The 24,785-nt window shown below is 42.7% G+C and overlaps 1 protein-coding gene across 2 annotated transcripts in view; it reads right to left on the minus strand.

Moving 5' to 3' along the window:
• HPCAL1 (hippocalcin like 1) overlaps window positions 1-24,785 on the minus strand; it is a 177,550-nt gene that overhangs the window by 64,333 nt on the left and 88,432 nt on the right. Inside the window, exon 3 of one of the 2 annotated variants that reach the window (XM_044290229.1) lies at window positions 15,114-15,184. The gene's annotated coding sequence lies outside the window, so the exon portion shown is untranslated. Of the gene's footprint in view, window positions 1-15,086; window positions 15,185-24,785 lie in introns of both variants that reach the window. The other variant, XM_044290230.1, reaches the window with a different exon arrangement.

Here is a 24,785-nt window from a genome sequence, read left to right on the forward strand (position 1 = left end):
TCTTTGCAGTGCACCTACTCAAAGCTCATTTAAACCGTTTACAGTAGAAATCTAAATTGTAGATTGACATATAAGCACATGAAAAATATAAAAAGATATAATTTGGGCTCAAGTACATGGGTACAACTGTGTGCACGGACCTGTACTGTGGCACCAGTGCCCATATGGTTCTGTATTACCAAGCTGTAGGCACTCAGTGTGTTGTCTAATCATGCCTTCATGGGGCACCATATGGGAACCTAGATGTTATCCTCTGGGGAAAAATACCTCTGTAATAAGACATGCGTTGGAATGTACCACATTTTCTTCTCCTCACGGATGCATTACGGTATGATTCCGTATAGAGAGGAGCAAATCGATTCTGAATAAAAGAAATGTTACAGATTTTAAAGAAGATTCTAATTTTGATGAATTTGAAACCTTTGTGATTCATCCAGCAGGAATTGCTATAAATGGCTGCCACCATTTTACAGATCAGAAAAGAGAAAAAGGCATCTGCCACTAAAAAAGGATCAGAAAGTGAAGACAGAATGTTTAAAATCTTTGCTAATTAATTGAAAAGGAAAACCTAAAATCTTGCATTGATATAAGTACTCAGACCATTTACTCAGGACTTAGTTGAAGCACCTCTGGCAGTGATTACAGCCTCCAGTCTTCTTGGGTAGGATGCCACAAAGCTTGCACATCTGGATTTTGGGGATTTTCTACCATTATTCTCTGCAGATCCTCTCAAGCTCTGTCAGGTGGGATCAGGGCCGGCCTTTGGGGTGTGCGGGCTGTGCGGCCGACAGCCAGCCGCAAACTAACTAAGTCTACTTACTATTTAGTTGCGGCTGCCGGCTGACTAATAGCGCTGAAAGAGCACGGACTATTGGAAAGAGTGAGGAGGGGGCGGGGCCCGCGGCCGCTCTGAGCTCCGCTCTGCTGCCTGGCCTGCCTGACTCTTTAAGAGAGCAGACCAGTGGCTGCTGGAGCGTGCCGCAGCTGCCGCACAGGCACGTCTTCGCTTTTGATGTTGCCACTGAGCTCCGCCCCCAGAGAGAAGAAGGAGCGAGCCCAAGCGCCAGCCAGCAGACACAGCAGACTCAGTCTCTGCCAGGGAAGGCCCACGACACAGCCTGAGCCAAGTTCCAACAGAAGTTACAGGTATTTGGTACAAAGATAACAACTGGATGGATCCCATCTGCCACTGGCCCATGATGGAGTGGGAGAAATGTGCCATAGTGGGTGGGGGGGGGGGGGGCTCATAGAGGACAGGGGGACAGTGTGCTTTCCTGCTACTACATCAACCCCCCCCCCCCCCCCCAGGGATTTTGGGGGCCATTAAGGGTTAGACTTTAACTCCTTGCTGCTGATGTTTAGTGTGCACATAGCCACCAATCATATTCCCCTCCCCCCAGCACATCAGTTACCTTTAGGAGGGGGGGGGGGGGGATATGATTGGTGGCTATGTGCACAATCCGCATCATCCAACCCCTAATGCCTCCCAAAATGCCCGGTGTGGGGGGAAGGGGGGTATGACAGGCAGGAGGAGCGATGTGTATGCGGGCCCCTGCACTCGCTCAGCTGTGCTTGCATACATATTCTGCCCTGTGTCCACTGTCCTGTGCCCACTCTGCTAAAGCCTGGCATAGCCCAGCTATGCCCAGCTTTACTAAAGCAGACAGGCAGGAACTGTGATGTGATCAGATTTATTGTATGTGTGTGTGTGTGTCCGTCCCTGTGTGTGTGTGTGTGTGTGACTGTCCGTCCCTGTGTGTGTGTGTGTGACTGTCCGTCCCTGTGTGTGTGTGTCACCATCACCATGCCCACAGTGTTCCCATGTCTTGACACAGCTGCATCAGGATGTTCTGTGCTGGGGAAGAAGAAGAAGATGGAAGAGGAGGCAGCACCACCAGCATGGAGTCTGTGCGATAGACACAGGAAGGCACACTAAGGACGAAGGTAACACTTCCACATTATTCAGCACTAGTGTTATCTGTGGTTTTACATAGGACTGCAGGTAACACTACCACATTATTCAGCACTAGTGTTATCTGTGGTTTTACATAGGACTGCGGGTAACACTTCCACATTATCAGCACTAGTGTTATCTGTGGTATTACATAGGACTGCAGGTAACACTACCACATTATCAGCACTAGTGTTATCTGTGTTTTTACATAGGACTGCAGGTAACACTTCCACATTATCAGCACTAGTGTTATCTGTGGTATTACATAGGACTGCAGGTAACACTACCACATTATCAGCACTAGTGTTATCTGTGTTTTTACATAGGACCGGAGGAAACAACACTACATTTTCGGAAATCAGAGAGCCATCACTGTGTTATCTGTATTCAGAGATCTATGTGTTATTTGTGGTGTTACATAGGACTGCAGGTGACATCTACTACTACGGGGGGGGGCGCCACAAGGTTAGCTCGCACAGGGCGCCTGAACACCTAAGGCCGGCCCTGGGTGGGATGGGGAATGTCAGTGGACAGCCATTTTCAGGTCTTTCCAGAGATGTTCGATTGGATTTAAGTCAGGGCTCTGGCTGGACTAGTCAAGGACATTAACAAAGTTGTCCCTAAGCCACTCCTGTGTTGTCTTTGCTGTATGCTTGAGGTTATTGTCTTGTTGGACAGTAAACCTGTATAAGGTTTTTATTAAGAATATCTCTGTATCTCTCTCCATTCAGCTTTCCTTGTACCATGAATAATCTCCCCCAACACGATGCTGCCCGCACCATGCTTCACTGTAGGGTTGGTAAAAGTAAAATTTTGCTTTTATCAGACCAGAAAATCTTATTTTTAAACCTTCCTTGAGAGCTGTTTAGGTACTGTTCCAGATCGGCTTTCATGTGTGGGCTTTCATTACTGAGGAGAGGCTTCTTTTTGACCACTCTGTCATAAAGCCCAAATTGGAGGAATGCTGTAGTGATGGTTGGCCTTCTGGAAGTTTCTTCCATTTGCACACAGGATCTTTATAGCTCATCCAGACTAACCTTGGCTTCTTGGTTACCTCTCATACCAAGGCCCTTCTACCCCAATTACTTAGTTTGGTGAGGCAGCCAGCACTAGGAAGAGTTCTGGTTGCTGCAAACGTCTTCCATTTAGGAATTAAGAAGGCTATTGTGCTCTTGGGAACTTTTAGTGCAGCATACATTTTTGTACCCTTCTCCAGATTTGTGCCTCCACCCAATCCTGTCCCTGAGCTTCACAGGCAGTTCTTTCCTCCTGGTTTGTGCTCAGATATACATGGTCTGCTTATAGGTCAAAAAACAAAAATGAAAAACGAGACAGCACGTCCAAAATTATGGAATTTAATCCAGATGCAAAGTTTTGGCTTAGATAGCTTTTGTCAAGCATGTCATACATTGTCTGCGGTGAGACCTTGTTTAGATAGGGGTGTATCTTTCCAAATCATCTCAAATCAACAGAATTTACCACAGGTGGATTCCAATTAAGGTGTAGAAACATCTAGAGAAATGGGAGGCCCCAGAATCAAATTTCAAGTGTCATTGTAAAGGGTCTGAATAGTTATGTTCATGCAAAATTTTAGTTTTTCCTTTTTGATAAATTTGAAAAAATGTCTAAAATTCTCTTTTCATTTATTATGAAATATTGAATGCAGATTAATGGGGAAACTTTCATTTTCCTTTTATCTGAAGACAAGGCTGCAACAAAACAAAATATGAAAAAAAGAGAAAGGGTCTAAAGACTTTCCATTATATGTCACCGTCACTTTGACATTACTAATTCTGTCTTGGCGTTAAAGAGCTTGAAAGTTGGATACACTCCTAGGAGGTGTCATATATGACTTTTCAGGGCTGTTGAGGCACTTTTTATTCAGACTGAAATTATTCAGAAGGAATCAAATCTGACAGCCAATTTGACAGAATCTGACCAGAAACGAATTTGGGAAATTTGCTCATCTCTAAGGGCTCGTTTACACAAACGTGTGCTGCCCGCTGCCGTATTGCAGACCGCATTTGCGGATGCGGACCCATTCACTTCAATGGGTCCGCAAATCCGGAGATGCTGTACGGAAGCACGGAACGGAATCTTTTTGCGTAACGGAGGGATCGCGGACCCATTCAAGTTAACGGGTCCCCGATCCCCATGTGGCTAGTCCACGGTCGGTGCCCGTGCATTGCGGACCACAATTTGCGGTCCACAACATGGGCACAGTCTTCACGCGGGCTTTATTTTCTCTAAGAAAATAAAAAAAACTTCTGTCTCGCTCCATGTAAAATCAGCGGGACAATATGGAATCACAGCAGTCTATGGTTGCTGAATTCTAGATCCATGCAAAATTGGTTGGTAATGGTTGGTAGCATGGTCCCTTATTCAACATATGGAATTGTTTTCAGGCTGAATGTTTAAATTAAATTACCAGTGACTAGTAAATGACTAGTCCAAAGCTGAAAAAGATCAGTCTTACATTCCAACAACGTTTGACCAAGCCTTGAACAGATGAGTGTTGTTAGAAAACCCAATGTGGCAGCAGGTTGTTTTGAAGTTTAGTGATGATGGAGATACTAGAGTTGTCATACCAACCTGCCTACCTTACATGTGGAATGTAAACAGTGAACTAAAATAGGAGGCAAACATTGAGAATGTTCAACAATCTAGAACTTGATGTTTATAAACCTCTTTGTATTACAAATGTTATTTCCATAGCAGTTATCTTGGACAGGACTTGAGTTTAATAGTAACATATTTTTGGAGATAATGTGTTGCGCTGGCATCCCGTGTCTGCTGCTACCCTGCCCCTTCTTGTGGGCATGGGTGATGTGCTACTCACTCAGCTGTGCCTCCTCTTTCTGATGGCCGGCGATGGTCCCGACCACTGGCATCTAGGGTGTCTTCTGCAGGCTCTGGCCTGGTCTGTGGGAAAATAAGGCATCTTCCCTCATTAGAGGGTGCCTGAGCTTTAGGTTCCTTGTTCTCTAGTTAACCAATGAAAGTGTGTTATTCTGTCTACCCATGTACTGAACTTCTGCTGATGATTGACTCTGATACTCTACTGCTTGCTCCGACCTTGGATTAGTCTCTTGGATATGCACAAAGTCGGCCTGCCCTGACCTCAGCCTGTTTCCTGATACTTTGGTTCTTTTGGCTGGTGTCTCTGACCTCCGAGAGTATGCTGCCAACTACACTGGGACTATTCCAGGAGGTGGTGGCCTGGTTGGTTCCCTGCAGCAAAGTCTACATCCCTGTACAGGAGTTAAAAGGTAAATACTAGGGGACTGCCAGGACAACACCTTTAGTTTAAGCCGAAAGCCAAATCGTTTAGTTAGCGTAGTGCGGCCACACCCACTGTCCATAGGATGATGTTCCTATTACATTTTTATATTGTCTGTGCTTGTGAAAAATAAAGAAAGTACTGAAAAATGTTTGAGAGCTCATATGGAATGCCTTTGGTATATCATAATATGACACTCATAGAAGTGTTTGGGACTACCTTATGCCCCCAATTTTATACTGAGGTTTTGTCCGGTGTGATTCATATGGAGTCAACAAAACAAAAATAATTTAATGTATGATTGTCCATCAAACTGATTTTGTGTTGAAAATCACAGATCCAGGGTGTGTATGTGGGGGAAAATCAAAGAAAACCTTGAGAGCTTTTCCAAACACCATGCTTGATTCGATGTTGTATTTTGGAGATGTCACCTCGAAAAGCAATGCTTCTACTGGAGAATCCCTCTGCAGTATGGTGTCATATGTGGGCAGCATAAAGACTGCCTACATAACATGGTGGCACACGTCTGGGACTAGCAAAAAAATAAAGAATCTGCTGTTTTCCAGAAAAAAATACTACATTTGTCCATGGGTTGAATGTGTTATTGCAGTTCATCTCAATTCCGGTGATCCTTTTCTAAATCATTGACAACCCATTTAATTAGTACTCATATCTACATTGTTTCAGTAAACATTTTAAGATATAAATCATCCACGAGGACATCACAATGATGCTACAGTGATATTCACAAATAGTATTTCTATCCAATATAAAAATATACCAGTGTAATATTCTAATACTAATGACACTTCCTTAAGTTCTGCATATCTTTACACCATCAAATATGACTTATTAAATATTTCCAGAGGTTGACACAATGATATCACGTAATGTCGCTAAATAGCTTGCGGAGGCAGAATCTGTGTCCGCCTTACTCCATGACAATGGTTACATTATGTGTAGGGTCTCAGAGAGGTCGCACTATTTTAGATTAATAAGTACTAATCAGGAGAAGAATATTCTTCAGGTCTTGGAGCTCAGATTACATAGCGTCTCTTGTACAGAGGACATTTTGGCTCTGTACCGGTGCTGGAGCTTCTGTAAGACTCCCGGATAGAGAGGCCGGGCAAGAGACCATTTCCTGAGAAGCACAAGCCAGCACATTGACCTTTTTAATAATTCCTTTCTGGTAGAAAAATACCAGATATATACTTTTTTTTGCACATCTGTTTACTGAACAACCCAGAATTCACAGTCCTTTAGGCTATGATCCAAAATATGTTCGCCAGTTTATGTCTATTTCAAAAACATGCTTATTTTCTGTTTTATATACTGTACATACAATATATATAGCCCTTAATGTGCTGTGAACTTTGGACAATCACTTTTTATTATAAGGTGATCCTAGAATGCTTGGATTTTTAGACTCCTGCACGATCATCAGTAATCAGTAGGAGCACAATCGCTGGGGAACTGAAGCATTACAGGGCTCAATAAAATTGCTATTCTGTCCATGTAATGCTTAGAAGATACCTTGTAGACACTTTTCATTCTAAGACTTCATTTGCTTCTATGTTTGAGTCTCTGTTAGGAGTCTCCATCACAAATTCTGTCCAAAAACCCTAGCAAAACTATGGAGGAGCTTTTAAGGCTTCCGAAGAACAAGTAAGTGAAATCCCAAACCTGCCAATTCACTCTTTGTAGAAGTTTGCCAGTGCATTAAGACTCCAAGGAGAACTTTGTGGCAATCTGGATCCCATTTGTGTTTAATAAAAGGTTGTAAACTGACACACACCCAAGATATGTCAGAACATTAATCTACAGTCCTAGCAAGGTCTTCAGGTTCAAAGTAATGCTCTCTGGTTGTCACAATAACGGATATTGTGGTTCTGGTAGTCTAGTCATTTTATAGGATAGAAAAATATTATAGAAAGGAGCTTCATATTCCTCAAGAGACAGCATATGAGAGCAGACGTGGGCTGTGATGATGACGAAAAATATGGGTGGACAGCACTCCTTGGTAATGATGTATCGGGTGCTCGTCTCCAGGAGGGGTGGTAAAAAGCCCCTAGTAGAACAACTTGTAGATATCCAGAAAAATAAAAAACGGAGACAGCACGTCCAAAAAGGTGCAAAAAGTGGAATTTATTCCGGATGCAACGTTTCGGCTGCGTGTTAGCCTTTTTCAAGCATGTGATGATGTCCGTGCCCTGCTCAACAGTCATGTACTGGATCAGGTGGTTTGAAAGGTCTTGCTGACCAATCTCCTGGAGAGCAGTTCACTTTAGATAAATGACTACTGACTTTGGGGGAGAATTAGCTAAAACTTTGTTTGGGTTACTAACCCAAGTTGGTCCAATTTTGCTAAATTGTATTTTCTGTTTTGTGTTTCCCTTTAAAGGGGTTATGCGATGATTGATGTTAAAAAATGAAAATCATCCTTCACACAGTACATGACAATACCTTTCTAACAAAACTAGAACCAGCCCTGTACCTCACATGGATTTCCACATTCATTGCTCCAATTGCTCTGCTGGATTGCCTTCAGCCTGGCAGCCTAGGGGGCATGTCCTTTCTGCTGCAACTCTCTCCCTTTAACTGCCACGGCTTCTAACAGCATATATGGCGGGTTGCAGTTGAAGATTAAAACGGAGCATATTCGTCCAGCTCAGTGAGGTGGACAAAAAAGTAAGGACAAGAATAAATAGCAAACAACAAGTTTCATTGGGCACATGTTCAAGTGCAAATGGTTTTACATTAGTTTGCATAGATGGATTGGCCATCCATATGCGATCAGGGGAAGTCTGAGCCTCTGCACCATGACTGAAGACTTGGGGTGGGGGGGGGGGGGGGGGTTCTTGTTCTCCTTAGGAGACCAACTGTGTTAAGAGTCTTAGTAGCAATGCTCCATGGGAAAATACTATGCAAAGCGGTATCTCCCCGAAGAAAGAGTCTCCTGAGTCTGTCTGTCTGCTGTCTGACCTGTGCTCATTACCCTGATCTGTTTGTCTGCCTGAATTCTGAACCTGTGCCTCCTGCCCTGACTCTGGGACTGTTTTTCAGATTCGCATGTAATCTGACCTCAGCCTGGTTCTGACTACTAGTATTGACTGATCCCTCGTTGCTTTGCATGGTTGTCTCTGACCCTGTTAGTTAGCTGGCAACTACACTGGGAATATTCCAAGAGGTATCGCCTTGTGGCTCCCTTGCAGTGAAGACCAGATCCCTGTATAAGGGTTAAATAGTGAAAACAGGGGACCACCAGAACAACACCCCAAACCCAAACAAGTTATTTGGCACAATGGTTCCACATCCATTGCCTGTAACACCAGTTTAGGGGATTACTGGCTTTCCTTAAGGAGACTAGCTGTGTATGGAGACGGTACCAATGGAAAATAATATGCAAAGAAGTATTTTCCAATGAAACAGAACAGTATTGCTAGTGCCACCTTGACCGATCAACAGGGCAATGGGGGCCATGGCACTTGGTGCCCTGCAGACCCGTTACACCTGACACCATGACACATTGTCTGTCATTGGGTAAGTATTTGGTAACAAATCTCCATGCAGTGCCAAAGGGGTTGAAATCCACTAGAGCCCACTCATTATGGAAATCAGATGGCACCAATATGACTGTATCACATGAATCATTTTGACTGGATTTCTCCGCATAGTGTCTCCCTTATTGAAAGACTAATGAGGATGTCCATACAGAGGTTTAATCATTCATAATACATTTTAGAAGGTCCCATAAAAATCTATCCCCCTGCATTAAAGGGGTTTTGTCATCACATACAATGGGGGCATATCACTAGGATATGCCCCCATTGTCTGATAGGTGCGAGTCCCACCTCTGGGACCCGCACCAACAACGAGAACGGAGCGTGGAAATTAATAGAGCGTGCACTGTGCATGCGCAGCCACCCTCCTTTCATTTCAATGGGGCTGCCGAAAATAGCTGAGCACTGGCTCCGTCTGCCCCATAAAAATGAATGGGAGCAGGGGGCGCGCGTGCACGGTGCACTCCCATTCACTTGTATGGGAGCAGCGCTTGGTGGTGGACAGACCCCAGGAAACCAGGGGTCCTCCAGCCACAGCTCTCCCCACTCCATTCTCCTTGTAGGTGCGGGTCCCAGAGGTATGCCCCCATTGTATGTGATGGGAATACCCCTTTAAGTCAAAGCATAGCAGACTGGATTTCGAGTCTGAGCAGCACAGTGCATAGAGTCATTCAGAGGATGTGAGAGACAAGGGACACGTCCGCAGGGAATAGCCAAGCATGTATTTTAAGAACGACATTTCCTTTCAACAATAGGCTTCAAAGGGATGCTTGCATGTCCCCTCACAAAAGTGATCTCGTACCCGGCACTACATGACGTATGGCTTCAGTAAGTCGGTGTAAAACACTACAATAAACTATTAAAGAAGCCTCCATGATTTATAAGGTTTAAATTTTTTAAAGAAACAACCACTCTGAAATGTTATTTATTGCCAAATACGGGTCTGTCAGCATCCTAATGTGTCTGTTTTATTAATAGTGTTCCCATTCTGCAGCATCTTCATGGGGTCATTATTCTAGTATTCCTCTTGGAAATCTAGGCATATATGGAGAACTGGGTGGTAAAATCCCCTTGGTCAAAAAGTGTGTCCCTGCACAGTCTGACATTGTTGCACTGATTGGTGTGCCATGGACAAGGGGTAGCACTCAGTTGCCTACGTGGCTTTGTGTCCATGAAGAACAGGTATGTTTTCATTACATATTGCATTAGGGGAGAACAATATTCCCATTCTTTTCATATAAAGGGGTTGCCAATGTTGCCATGTATGGCATATGTACAGAATGAAACTTGGTAGACTTTAAATAATACGGAAAAATGATTGCAACCATATTATATGGCGTGTAGTATCTGGCACATAAGTATACCTACCAACTTTTATGCCCAATGAGTGACAATATCAGTGGCACGCATAGCGCACTGCAGCAAATGTTTCACACTAAGCAACACCTCTAACTTTGCCCAATGCCTAGCTATACATTCCCTTTAGTGGCCCCACACAGTAGTTATATCCCCACAATGCCCCACACAGTAGTAATATTCCCTTAGTATCCCCACACAATAGTGATGCCCCCTTGGTGCCCCCACACAGTAGTAATATCCAGTTAGTGCCACCACACATTAGATAAACCTCCTTAGTGCCCTCACACAGTAGTGATGGCTCCTTAGTGCCCCCACACAATAGTGATGCCCACTTAGTGTCCCCGCACAGTAGTTATACCCCTTAGTGTCCCACCCCATACAGTAGTTATGCCCCCTTGGTGCCCCCACTCAGTAGCAATTCCCCTTTAGTGCCTCCACACAGCAGTAATGCTCAGTTAGTGCCCCCGCAAAGTAGTAATGCCTAGTTAGTGCCCCTTCACAGTAGCAGAGTCAGACTGGCCCACCAGAGGAGCCCAAGCTGACAATATTGGACCCTTAGTAAAACAGGGCCCTTAAGGTCCTATATACACAGGGGGTGGGTCCTCAGAATCATTTCTTCTGGAATGCCCAGTTAGTGCTCCCAAACAGTACTAATACTGGAATAGTGCCCCCACACAGAAGTAATGCCTGCCCCCAGTAAGAGTAATCCCTTAATGCTCCCTCACAATAGCGCTGACCCTAAGTGCCCCCATACAGTAGTACTGCCCCTTTGAAATAATTCAGTCCCCGTATTGTCTGAGTAGTCCTGCCCCTGTAGTTTAGAAATATTAAAAATAATACTAACCTAGCCCCATTCCGTTCCTTTGATAAATGAAACACATCATCATCTGGCCTGTGCTCTCCCCTGCTCAGCCCAGCAGACGCAATTACATCACTGCATCACACCTGCTGGGGGGCACACAGGCTGGCGAATGGTGGTGAGGAGCTGACTGTACCTAAGGACGCAGATACAGTTGAAATCAAGACATCCGGCAGACACCTCAGGACCGTGGAACAGCCGCCGAAATCCTGGATGGTTGAGAGGTATGCACAAGTCACATGCTTTTTAACTCTGGCTTTAAAGGGGCCCCTCTATAGATTTTTATGGCATACACACAGGATGTATTCAAAATGTTTGACTTGCAGGGTTCCCCTGGATGGAGGTCCCTTGATGTGCACTTATACATTCCTCTCTCCACTGAAGCCAATGGGAAATATGGAAACAGCTGGGCTCTCCATTCCATCTTTATCTGGATCCGGCCCTCCATCATTCACTGTAACTATAGTGGGACCACTTTAAAACTTAAGCTAAATAAAAAAAAAACATGTGACATATAGAAGAGATACAACAAACTCAATAGCCCTGAAAAAAATATTACCCAAAATAGAAGTCTTAAAGAAAACTGCAAAAAAATGGGTTTGCCTGAACTCTGGAAGAGCAGCTGCCATCATGCCCAGTGTGTAAGGCTTCATGTGCACGACCATAAGTATTTTGCGGTCTGCAAAATGTGGACCCACAAAATACGGATGATGTCCGTGTTCCATCAGTTTTTTTGTAGAACCATTAACTTCCATTTTTTTGCTAGTTCCATTCTGCTGAATATTATTTTTTTCAGAATTCATGATTTTTATAATAAACAACATATCCATGATAGGTCCTCTTTAAACCCAAAGTAAGGGTTCACATCACGTTTCTGCCATCCGTTTAAAGTATAAAAAAAACGTATACGTTAACGGATGCCTCAAACGGATGCCATACAGTTGCACCCATCACCACAAAGGAAATGTTAATGTATACTTTTTAACTTTTTTTTAGAAAAGCGCGGTGTGCTGCGCTTTTGTATTCTTTCCCCCCCAACATATATGTTAAACGAATGGCAAAAACGTGATGTGAACCCAGCCTTAATGGTGAAAAAATAATTATGGATTTCCTTGTAATTTTACTTTAACTCGAAAACAAAAAAATAGACCAAGGACGCTGTTGACGAGCGCCAAACTTATTCTACATAGTAACATAAAGTCTGTCTTAGAACACGCCAAGTGCCTGTATACAGGAAGGAGGATGAAACGGACACAAGGCAAGGCTGAAAATACACTTCCTGCAATGTCAGTGCAAGATAACCGCATTTCTGCTCGACTTTACTCAGAGTATTTTTTACAGTTTTTGTGCCGAGTGTCAGTAACATTACTGCAAGTAAGTAAAACAATTGTATTGCTAAAAGCATTGAGTGGCCTATTAGGGTATATGGGCATCAGGTTAACTCATGTATACGGAGAATGAAAAAACAATTGCGGATTTCAGGCGCAGATGGCAGCGTAGCGGATAGTTGCGCCGCTATCTGCGACTTTTCCCCACTCATGCCAAATTGTGGGTGTGGCATGGGCGGGGACGTGCTGGTAAACCCGTCTCATTCATCATTTTCTACACCTGTTTTATGTGTAGAAAAAGGTCTAAATGTAAGACAGCTCTGAAGCTGTCTTAGTTTAAGAACTGGAGCTGGATGCGCTGAAGTTATGGAGAGGCCGGCGCCTCTTCATAACTCCGGCGGATCCTCCTCCAGCTATGGGGCTTTATTAAGACCGGCGTCTAAAAATCCGGTCTTAATAATTGTGCCCCTACATGTCCTATTAGGCATTTAGGATAACTATTAGTGCTGAGTAAAACAAATTGACTTCAGGTAAAATTCGATTCGTCACAAAGCCAAATGTCCTCGCGCTTCGTGATAATGAATCAATTTTTCCTGAAATGGAGGTAAGAAACTAAAAACATGTAGCCATCTTGATTGAAGAAAACGTGCAAAATCTCTTGCGCGCTGCTGTGCAACGTCATCACACTGGCCAGGCAGTGATGTCATCACCAATGACGTCACCACGTCCGCCTAGCGTGTCAGCGCAAGGAAGATTTTGCATGTTTTCTTCAATCAAGATGGCCACGATGGCCTTTTCACGAGCAAATGATTGAGGTATGTATTTTTTTAACCCCTAATTAACACCTGAAAGGTCTAAATGTGACTGTGAGGGTTGAACGTGGCATCTGAGGGGTTCAGTGATGGGGGGGGGGGGGCGGCATGATCTCCGTTCTCAGTCAATGCGCCTGCTACATACAATGTAATGCTATGCTTGATGAAGTAATTCTTTGGCGAAGCAGCAGAATTGAATTTTTGCAAACTTCGCTCATCTCTAATAATCAGAAAATCTCACATGAACTCGCCATACTCCTCACGGAATCCAAATGCGCAAATTTTTTTAGACATTTATATTTCAGACTTCTTCTCACGCTTTAGGGCCCCTAAAATGCCAGGGCAGTATAAATACCCCACATGTGACCTCACTTCGGAAAGTAGACACCCCAAGGTATTTGCTGAGGGGCATATTGAGTCCATGAAAGATTGAACTTTTTGTCACAAGTTAGCGGAAAGGGAGACTTTGTGATAAAAAAAATATATCATTTTCCGCTAACTTGTGCCAAAAAAAAAACTTCTATGAACTCGCCATGCCCCTCACGGAATACCTTGGGTGTCTTCTTTCCAAAATGAGGTCACATGTGGGGTATTTATACTGACCTGGCATTTTAGGAATCCAAATGCTTAAAAATGCCCTCCTAAAAAGGTACTCATTGGAATTTGGGCCCCTTTGCGCACCTAGGCTGCAAAGAAGTGTCACACATGTGGTATCGCCGTACTCAGGAGAAGTAGGGCAATGTGTTTTGGGGTGTATTTGTAGATATACCCATGCTGGGTGAGAGAAATATCTCTGTCAAATGACAACTTTGTATTAAAAAAAAATGGGAAAATTTGTCTTTTACAGAGATATTTCTCTCACCCAGCATGGGTATATGTAAAAAGACACCCCAAAACACATTGCCCTACTTCTCCTGAGTACGGCGATACCACATGTGTGACACTTTTTTTCAGCCTAGGTGCATAAAGGGGCCGAAATTCCAATGAGTATCTTGAGGATTTCACAGGGCATTTTTTACACATTTGGATTCCAAACGACTTCTCACACATTAGGGCCCCTAAAATGCAAGGACAGTATAAATACCCCACATCTGACCCCATTTTGGAAAGAAGACACCCCAAGGTGAGGGCTATGGTGAGTTCATGTAAAATTTTATTTTTTGTCCACATTTTTTGTGGACCCATTGAAATGAATGGGTCCGCATCCTATCCGAAAAAAATTAAAATGGAATGGACACGGAAACAAAATACATTCGGGTGCATGAGGCCTTATCAGAATATTTCCTTTGCAGGTACTGATGGATAAATCTCAGTGAGTACTAGGGCTACTAAAGTGGTGAAGCTAGAGGAGGTCCATGATGGACAAACCCTCTATCTGTTAGGTACATGATAGGAGCTGATGCCAACAAAAGCACATTTGATTAAGTCACATTTAAAAGTATTATCTTACGAAGACCACCTTGGACTATATTGCCCCCACTATGTGCCACTGGCAGACCTGGAATGTCTAGGCATTGCATTGGCAGCCACTCTTTTGAATGGCCGGCATGTAATACTACGTTTCACCTTTAGAGGCCACTGTAGGGAAATTGCAGGTGTTAGTACAAATCACCAGATCGACATTCAAGAAGGGAGTTGTCTTCATGAAACAAGCCCTAAAACAAGCACAAGTCACATAACTAACGTTCTTAGACTTGGGAGAGGGTCAGCAGGAGGGCGTCAGATCATTTATAGTCACATAACTAAAGTTCTTAGACTTGGGAGAGGGTCAGCAGGAGGGCGTCAGATCATTTATAGTCACATGACTGAATTAACAATGAAGCATTGCCGCTGCTGGCTGCCTCCCCGGTGTCTTGACAACGGTAACCCCTTTAATAAAGCTGCAGTAAGTATTAAAGGACTAAATAACTTAAGAAAAGCAGAAGATGGCTTACATCCACTCAAGTCCTAAGCAAACTCACCACAATGGGTGCAGAAATGACTGCTGCAGGATGTTTATACGGATGTCCTCCAAGAAAACGCCACTTGCATGCTGCAAAGAAGGAAAAGGAGTAGATTAGCTGAATTGTCGGGAAAGTAGAACACATGGAATACGTAGGTGGCACTGACATGCGATTTGCTGTAAGAGCCCTGTACACATGTATAAGTGCAGTGGCTTACATATGATCGAGAAGATCAAAGTGGGCCCTCATTCAGAACATTAAATGCATTGAAATCTACAGTATGTTCAAATCAGCATCAAAATCCACAGGAGAATGCCTCAAATAGTTGTTCTTAATTTCCTGGCAGATTTCCTGTGGGTTTTGCACAGGAAATGCGGTACCCCATAGGACTACTGCAATGGGTTAATGATTGCCAAAAGATTTTATGTAATGTTGCATGCAAAAATCTTCTATATGCCTAGACAGTCAGGCTTTTTAATGTTTTCTGCATTGTTTCTCTTTACTTTATGCTACATCGGTTTAGAAAGGATAAAAGTGTTTAACTTTTAATAAAAAGTTTTGTAAAAACAAAACCCGAGTTAAATGTTGTGTTTTATTGTTGAAGTGCTCGTCTTTCTATGCACTGTGTGAACCAAATAGCTATGTTTGAGCAAAATATAAGGTTAATATTGACAAACTCTTTAGGTAGCCAGGGTGATGGACCTCGTCTGCTCCCTGGTTAGTTGTGGAGTCTAGGCTGAGCAGAGCTAAAGAAAGGTTTAGTGAGTTAACCCTTTAAAGGAACACCGATGTGCAATGGATTTTCTGCTGCAGACATAGTGCTGCCCCATTACTTTTCTTTTTAAACACCCCCTCCCAAAAAAAAGGGACCCCAAACTTATAATACAAAGAAAATGGACAGCAACATTCAGGACACATTCACTCGGTTGAATGGGATTAGAAAAACATGGCTCACCTCTCCTACACGTCTGTTTTATTAACGCTTGCATTCCCCATACAACAACAATTCTGGATCATCTTTTACTATTACTTTTACTATTACTGTTGTTCTGTTCCTCAATTATTGCTACTTGAAGTTTATTAAAGAATGTGAAATTGGGTGTCCCTGCACAGTCTGACAGTGGCGTCACTTATTGAATAGTGTCAGACTCTGCAGGGACACGCCCCAAATTGGTAACACCCAGTTACAGATTCATTAATAAACTTCTAGTAGCGATAACTGAGGAGTGGAACAGAATTGTGAAAATTGTAGGATATATATAAAAGAGGTGACCACTTAAGCTTAATGATGAAGAGGTGACTGCTCATAGCTGTGTAGGACGGCTAAGCAGCCCTCGTGGACCAGGGTTGCCAACTGTCCAGAAATTTCTGGACCGTCCATAAAAATAGGCGACTTTTTTCCTATGTCCAGGGAAAAAGATAGATCTGTCTGATTTTTTTTTTTAGCAGGTGGTGCTTGACTATATTATTTTGGTGGTAATTATCATAATTTTACAGATGACAGTTCCTATCAGTATATTGTGCTATAGACCTGTATGACTCATAATCTTTATCACTCATTATGGTTTTTCCGATTTGTCTGTAAAAAAAAGTCTGCTGTCCTTGATTTTAGTATAAGTTTTCCAGAAAAAAAGAAAAATTCTTGTTGAACCCACAAGAGATAGGGGTCCCTAGGGATTAGAAGTGTAGACAATACCCATATGAAGACCATGCCAGCTTGTGTGGCCTGGCAGATTTCAGCCTACATACAAGGGCAGGGAGTTGAAGGCCGTACACAAGCCCAAACTGCCCTCGCTTTAGTCCAATCCAAGGGTCTGTAGGTAAATCTAACCTCGTGTGTGTGTGTGTGGGGGGGGGGGGGGGGGCAGTTGAACATTACAAGAAGTGATGACAACCAGTAACCATCTCTACATGGTGTAGATGATCTAAAGCTTTAATTAAATTTTGAGCTGAATCAACACCAGTGATGAGTGATCAGGACTTTGGCAGCAGTGTTATCGGCTCTGACATCAGCAGAGTAGTATCAGGAGGGCCATGACTAATGCTGCTTGTTGCCTGACAATAACTTCATGTTATCTACGGGGCCTGTCAGCCGGTTTAATATGTTCTTCTGTATCACTAAATACAGAAATACACCAGCCACGCTCTAATAATACATATAGTGCATCTACTAGGGAAAAGAGGAACGTAATAGACCATATCGAGTAACTTACAGATATCAAAAGGGGTTGTTTAGATTGGAAACTCAATTTCTCATAACCCCTTAGGAAACTCTGAGTTAATAGAAGGGGACCCCTGCTCCCCACGGAGCGGAGAGCAACTACAAAGGGTGTCTGTTCATGGAGGACCCAACAGCTCATTGAATTAAAGGGGTTGTCCGATCCAGGGGCGTAGCTAAAAGCTTATGGGCCCTCGTGCAAGAGTTCATTTTGGGCCCCCACCTTCCCTCAGTGCTTCGTGTCCAGGGGCAGGGAAGCACCTAGCCTTCCTGCTGCCTGAGACAAAAATTGAAACAGCACCCCCCCATGCCAAATTCTTAACCTAACCCCTTCCCTTCAGCCAAAGGTGTAACTTGACCAGCATACACTTTCTATAATACCGGTGTCTTTTTAGAAGGGCCCAAGGGTCTTTGGGCCCCCTCAGGCTCCTGTAGTGACTGCTACCTCTGCACCCTCTATAGCTACACCCCTGGTCCTATCTCAACATCTCTTGTACTGTATATCACTAGGCTGTGACATAAAAGTCAGGTAGGTGCAGGTCCCATCGCTAGGACCAGGTTCTATCTCCAGAACAGGGCCCAGAAGTGAAGGAGAGCACACCGTGCATGCACAGCATGCTCTCCAATAATTGCTACACGAGTTCTGCAAATAGCCGAGCCAAACAGCTCGACTAATTTTTGAAGAGGAGAGCAAGCCATGCAATTGCGGCCACCTCTCCATTCACGGTTATTAGACAGATGGAAATAACTGAGCCACTTGGAACTCCTATAGCGGTGACTGGAGAGGACGCTGTGCATGCATGATGTGCTCTCCTTCACTTTTGGCCCTGTTCTGGAGATGGGACCCAAAGGTGCTCTCCTTCACTTTGGGCCCTGTTCTGGAGATGGGACCCACAACTATCTGACATTTGTGTCATATCTTAGCAATATACAGTACACAACCGTCATTCACAATTGTTTCTTTCACACTTACTTACATATCACTCCTAGCATACAGACATACACCACCACCTTCGCAGTTAGCCGTATAATTTCTGAAGAGTGTAAAACCTTGAAGATTTACAGCTCAATCATGAGAAGAGTCCAGCCATGTCTCAGCAACACCAACTACATCAATATGTTTCTCCAGTACCAAGGCCAATGAGAAGTTATAGGAGCAAAAACCAACAACGAGATGAGGATCAGTATTTGTTCTTGCTATAAGCCCACCTTACCCCCTGGTACTAAAGGCAACCTTATACCAAATGTTATTACAATACAAGCAATTAGATCATGTGGAACAAGTGCCATGAATGTTCCAAGATATCTGGACCAGTCCTATGGGACCTGTTGTCCTACAGTATGTAGAATGCATACATATTCTATAAAAGTTGCTTACACACACCTTGTGCTCTACAATTACTCTAGGTCCCACCAAATGTTTCACCTCTACAATTTCTGGTTGAAAGAGACATCATAGAAGCCTTTTCTGTTCCTCTAAAGACTCTATAGTCACTGGAGTTATTGGTCTATGTTAGCAGAGATCAATGCAGGAACAAGAGGCGTCTTTTAGCAGCCAGCAAAAAGATACTCAGTTGAAGCCTCCTATTAGCAGTAACCATATCATGGGAAGGAGAGGTCCTTCTGTGACCACCAATTTAAATGGGAGGACCCTGCTGTGATCACTGGGAAAAGGTGGGTTGGCCTTTCTTTGACTACTGAAGGAATGAGAGGGAATGGGAAGGGTGAGGTCTGTTCTGACCTATGGGGAAACAGAAGGAGGTCCTTCTGCAACTACTGAGAGAATAAGAGGGTCCTTCTGTGAGTAGTAAAGGAAGGTGGGGCTGCTATGACTACTTTGGAAGTGGGTTAGAAGTCATTGCAAGAATTTCTAGCCTCAGAGCTCAAAGATGCAATTTTTTGATTTTGTTAATAAAGAATGAAATATAAGTTACATTTTCAGCCTAAAGACAAAAAGATATTTTTAATTAATTTTCCTGCCCCAAGTCTCATTAAATATTCTGTTCATTTCACATCTTCTATCGTATTTGTAAGACCAGATTTTAAGTTTGTTGCCTGCACAGTACTTTTTCTTTGTGTGGTCATTAAATGTTAGGAACTTAGGATAGTAATTTGAATTGAATCCCAATGGAATGGAAATGAAAGACTAATATTTTGGTGTCAATCGAGGTTAACAATTCCCGGTTCCTCCCTGCAGGATACACATACATCTTAAGTGCTGCGCAAAATGTGACACTTGCATCAAGAAATGGCAGTGAGCAACGCGAGAAAAGCTACTTCATGCATTAATGCGATCGAGCACAGAAGAGAAGAAGGGAGTGAAGATTATGGAAAATTGTTGTAGAATACCGCCTGTTGTGCTGCAAATATACACATTATCTGCCATTACTTATATATAGCACGTCTGCAGCTTAAGAACATAAAAGACATTATTGAATTAGGAGATGAAACAGAAAGACATTACAGAAGTCTATGACACGTCTCTCTGAGCATCAAACCTAAGCCGGAACTTCAGATGAATCCTGAGCTGACGCTTTATATGAATGTCAGAACAAAAATAAGAGAATTTTAGTTTAAGAAAAACAAACATAAATTGTAATAATTTTTCTGATATATTGCACTACATGCATGTGACCAATCACGTGCCCTTCCACGCATATCTATACCTTCCAGGATATGTCTATCTAAGGGCTCGTGCACAAGAACGTATTTTCTTTCCGTGTCCGTTCAGTTCTCTTTCAATGGGTCCGCAAAAAGAACGGAAGTTACTCCGTGTAGCATTCCGTTTCCCTATGTCCATTCTGCAAAAAAATAGAACATGTCCTATTATTGTCCGCATAACGGACAAGGATAGGACGGTTCTATTAGGGGCCAGCTGTTCCGTTCCGCAAAATACGGAATGCAGACGGATGTTATCCGTATTTTTTGCAGATACGTTTTTGGCGGACTGCAAAATACATACAGCCGTGTGCATGAGCCCTTAAGCGGAGTTTACAATTTAGTTATTTCGGTAAGCAATTTCGATCACTTATTGTGAGCCAAAACCCATAGTGAAGCCTACACAGACATAGGCCTCTTTCACACTACAGTATGTCCATTTCAGTGTTTTGCGGTCCGTTTTTCACGGATCCGTTGTTCCATTTTTTTGCTTCCGTTTCCGTTCCGTTGTTCCGTTTTTCCATATGGCATATACAGTATACAGTAATTACACAGAAAAAATTGGGCTGGGCATAACATTTTCAATAGATGGTTCCGCAAAAAACGGAACGGATACGGAAGACATACGGATGCATTTCCGTATGTGTTCCGTTTTTTTTGCGGACCCATTGACTTGAATGGAGCCACGGACCGTGATTTGCGGCCAAATATAGGACATGTTCTATCTTTCAACGGAACGGAAAAATGGAAATACGGAAACGGAATGCATACGGAACACATTCCGGTTTTTTTTGCGGAACCATTGAAATTAATGGTTCCGTATACGGAACGCAAAAAACGGACCGCAAAACGGAAAAAAAAACGGTAGTGTGAAAGAGGCCATACTGTGTAATGGAAAGATCTGCGCCTGTTCTGTGTTTTTGACCCATATCCGATTTTGGCTCACAATAACTGATGGAAATAACTGATCAAATAACTGAAGTGTGAACTTGGCCTTATGTGCGAAAAGATTTGAGCAACCTTCTAAAATGCATTGCATCTTATAATGATCCTGATTTACAGCATGTATTATACTTCAGAGCTGAAATTCCCCTCATTTCCCCACTTGCTTGGGTCAATCGCATACTAGTAAATGCTATCTTTTCCTTAGGGTATGGCCACATGGTCAGTTTTCTGCTTGCAGTTCTGGAAGCCAAAATCAGGAGTGGATTATAAAAGGAGAAAAACTAAAAAGGAAAGATAAGACCTCTTGTTTTTAGAATTTACTCCTGGTTCTGACTGCCAAAACTGCATGAAGAAACCAGTCTGTGTGGCAGCACCCTTAGGAGCTCAGCCCAATTGTTAGGGGTGTGTCTGTCCACAAACATGATGTTGACAGTTTCCAATAGCAATCAGAGAAAGTATGAATGCAGCTCTTGGGGCGGGGGGGGGGGGGGGGGGGTGGCCGGTGGGTTGGGCGACGACAAACTTGTGTGATTCTATCTCTAAAATATATTACAGGCTGTAAAGTGGTGTCTGAAGGTGAAAAAGTTTGTTTGAACTAGAAAACCCCTTAAAATTTGAGTTCAGGGTTTGGCACAAGATCAACAATCATGAATTACTGTGATTTATTTTTTGATTGCGCATTTTTCCAGCTGAAATTTGCTAAAAATACTTGAAGTATTACTAAAATGTACTGAATCAATTCTCTGATACACTGTAGCAAAACCTTAAAGGGGTTGTCCAAGTTCAGAGCTGAACCCGGACATACCAATATTTCACCCCGCCAGCTTCCCTGACTTGAGCATCGGAGCAGTTCATGCTCTAATGCTCTCCTTTACCCTGCGCTAAATCCCGCAGGGCACGGGCTCTTTTGAATACAATGACAAACTGCCGGGGCGAAAGCTTCTGCCTGGCAGTGTGTTCGGTGACTTCACCGGCTCTGATGGGCCGTTTTACTGGCTAGGGCAGCTTAAGGCCCGCCCATCAGTGCAGGTGATGTCACCGGGCTTCCTGGCAGCCTCATGGAGAGTGATTTAGCACAGGGCAAAGGAGAGCATCGGAGCATGAACTGCTCCGATGCTCAAGTCAGGGGGGCTGCCTGTGTACAAATGGAGGGATGTCCGGGTTCAGCTCTGAACCCGGACAACCCCTTTAAGGTACGAAAGAGATTTCTGTAGTTAGGGGCTGGACACTTTAGACAATCCCTTTTCATTAGAAGGGTTCCTTGAAATTCAGAGAGCTGTAATCGGTAGTTGAACTCAGCCTCAAGTGTTCAAATCCTCCGCGGCGCCACCACAGGAGAATTTGAGCATTACACAGTTTCCAATGAAAATCAATGAGCTGTCTGTGTAATAATACATGGATGCACTGGGATCTTCACAGCAGAAGATGCTGTTTGTAGCTCATCTCCACTTCATGATCATCCTGAACAGGACACCCCTTCTTTTAGATCAGAATTCTCTAAAAGGGTATTTGAAAATGGTGTGCAATTTGCATTATGTAATACCAGGAAAGGATACTAACGAGAAATCATAAAGAATTTCTTTATACTTCTGGATCTATTCCCACTTTTCCCTAAAAAAAAAAAAAAAAAGGGTGGGAACTACAAACATGTTGCACGACCTACAATTAACTTAGCAATAGTGTCTACGGGTGTTGGTATTATAATTAATTGCTATTATAAAACACTAATTCCCTAGCAAGAACGTATGGCTGTTTATATAAAACAGAAACTAACACGTAATTCATGGCACAAAAGCCATGTAGAAACTGCAGTTTAATAAAAATAATGATGAGATAGTTCAAGTGAGGCTACAAATGATAGAAAATATACAGAAAATTATAAAAAGCGAGATCGGCTGCTGCCCTGTATGCCCTGAAGGTGGATTTTGAAAATCAGGCCCTTTCCAATGTGCACAATACACATTACAGGAGAACCTGGAGCCTGAAAATGTATTTCCTCTATTGCTCTAATGGCATAATTCAATTTATCTGTACATTATGAGAAAATAAAGATGAATAGCACAAACACAATAGATAATTTTCCCCAACTCTGATTTATTAAAGCATTTTTTCCAAATGCAAGCCCAAGATAAAGTAAATTGACCTCTGGCATTCAAAAGCTGGGCCGGAGGGCTTCAAAAGAAAATGCAAAACACTAAAAATCCATTTAAATATAGAAAAAATTAAGAGGTAAAATGAGAAAATAAAAAGGGAAAAAAATATAGAAATAAAACAAAGAAAATGTACAATAAAAATAAATGAAAGAGACAAAATAGTGCAATATAAAAATATATATTGTAGGTGAAATTTCAGGATGAACCTAAAAAGAGCTCTAAACTTTACAGGTGAACTTAATGTGACCTTCTCTAAATTTTTGAATGCACATGTCCAACTGTTCAATGTTAAATCGAATCCAGCCGCCACTCGCTGTAATTACCCGGCGTTGCACGGAAGGAGCGCGCTCCACGTGGATCAATGAAAAAACCCAGCAAACCGCCAATATGTTGCGAAATATTAATCTTCTTTATTTCTCATCAATAGCTTGTTTCATATAACGCGTTTCGGCATATAGCCTTTATCAATGGATACATAACATGATTCACAGCAACTCATATATATGCATCAATCAAACGTGACAAAAGTGACATCATCCACCCCCCTATATGGGCGGGAACAAAAAACATAAACCAACCCGCTTCTTAGTTTCACTATAGCCTGAAAACACATATACAGAGAGGATATCACAAAATCAAAAATAGTCAATCAGCGAGCCGATAGTGTCTATTGGTTTGCTGATCAACTATTTTCGGATTTTTGATTATCTCTGTCAAGTCAAAGAGTCAACCTTTATTTTAATGCATTAATTTTTTCCCCATCTAGATCCACAAAATTGTACGCACTGAGAGGCTGATGTCAGAAAACAGATTCTGGGAGGCCTTCTTTAAGGAAATCATCCAAGAATAACTCAGATTCCTCACATTTTGTGTGTTCTGCAGTGCTGAATAATTCTGAGAATTTTTGACCAGAGCTGCAGCACCTTTTTAAGAACGCTTTTTCTAGGTCTGTATTTTTCTTCTTCTATAACTTGTAGATGTTAGGATTTTGACCATATTGCCTCATGTCTTGTCCTTTGACTTCCTCCATATACTTAGAATGTTTCCCTCTGCTCTTAAAAAACAAAATTTCCCCAGTTAATCCCTGAAGAAGGATTGCTGTTTACTTCTGAAGTTCAGAAGATGATAGAATGATAAGAGTGGGAGGGGGAAAAAGTTGGAAGACAAATACAACAAACAGAGAATCCCTTAAATCAGGCTTGAAGCTTTGCTGTAACACAGTCACCTCAAAAATAGTGTTAGGCGCGAATATTCGAATAGCGAATATTAATTGCGAATATCGGCACTTCGAGAATTCGTGAATATTTAGAATATAGTGATATATATTCGTAATGTCGAATATTCTAGATTTTTTTTCCATCAGTAACCTCCCTTCTTGCTTGTGGGCCAATGAGAAGGCTGCAATGTCTTTGTCTGAGCTTAGCAACATCCCTAGCAACCAATAGGAAAGTTGCCTACCCCTTACTATATAAGAGCCTCCCCAGCAGCCCTTGTATGCAGTGTTGTGCAGATCTGAGAGAGAGAGAGAGAGAGAGAGCAGTGTTATTGCTATGCTCTGTGCTTTCCTGTGTCATTACATTAGATAGTTAGTTCATATATATAATACAGATAGTTAGTGGGAGATAGTCAGTGTAGGCTACATCCTGATATAGTGTAGCTGATAGGTTCTGCTGTCCATACATACATGCTACAGACATAGTTCTGTGATGTCACAAG

The sequence above is a fragment of the Bufo gargarizans genome, chromosome 4 (assembly GCF_014858855.1).
Source record: "Bufo gargarizans isolate SCDJY-AF-19 chromosome 4, ASM1485885v1, whole genome shotgun sequence".
Classification (NCBI taxonomy): domain Eukaryota; kingdom Metazoa; phylum Chordata; class Amphibia; order Anura; family Bufonidae; genus Bufo; species Bufo gargarizans.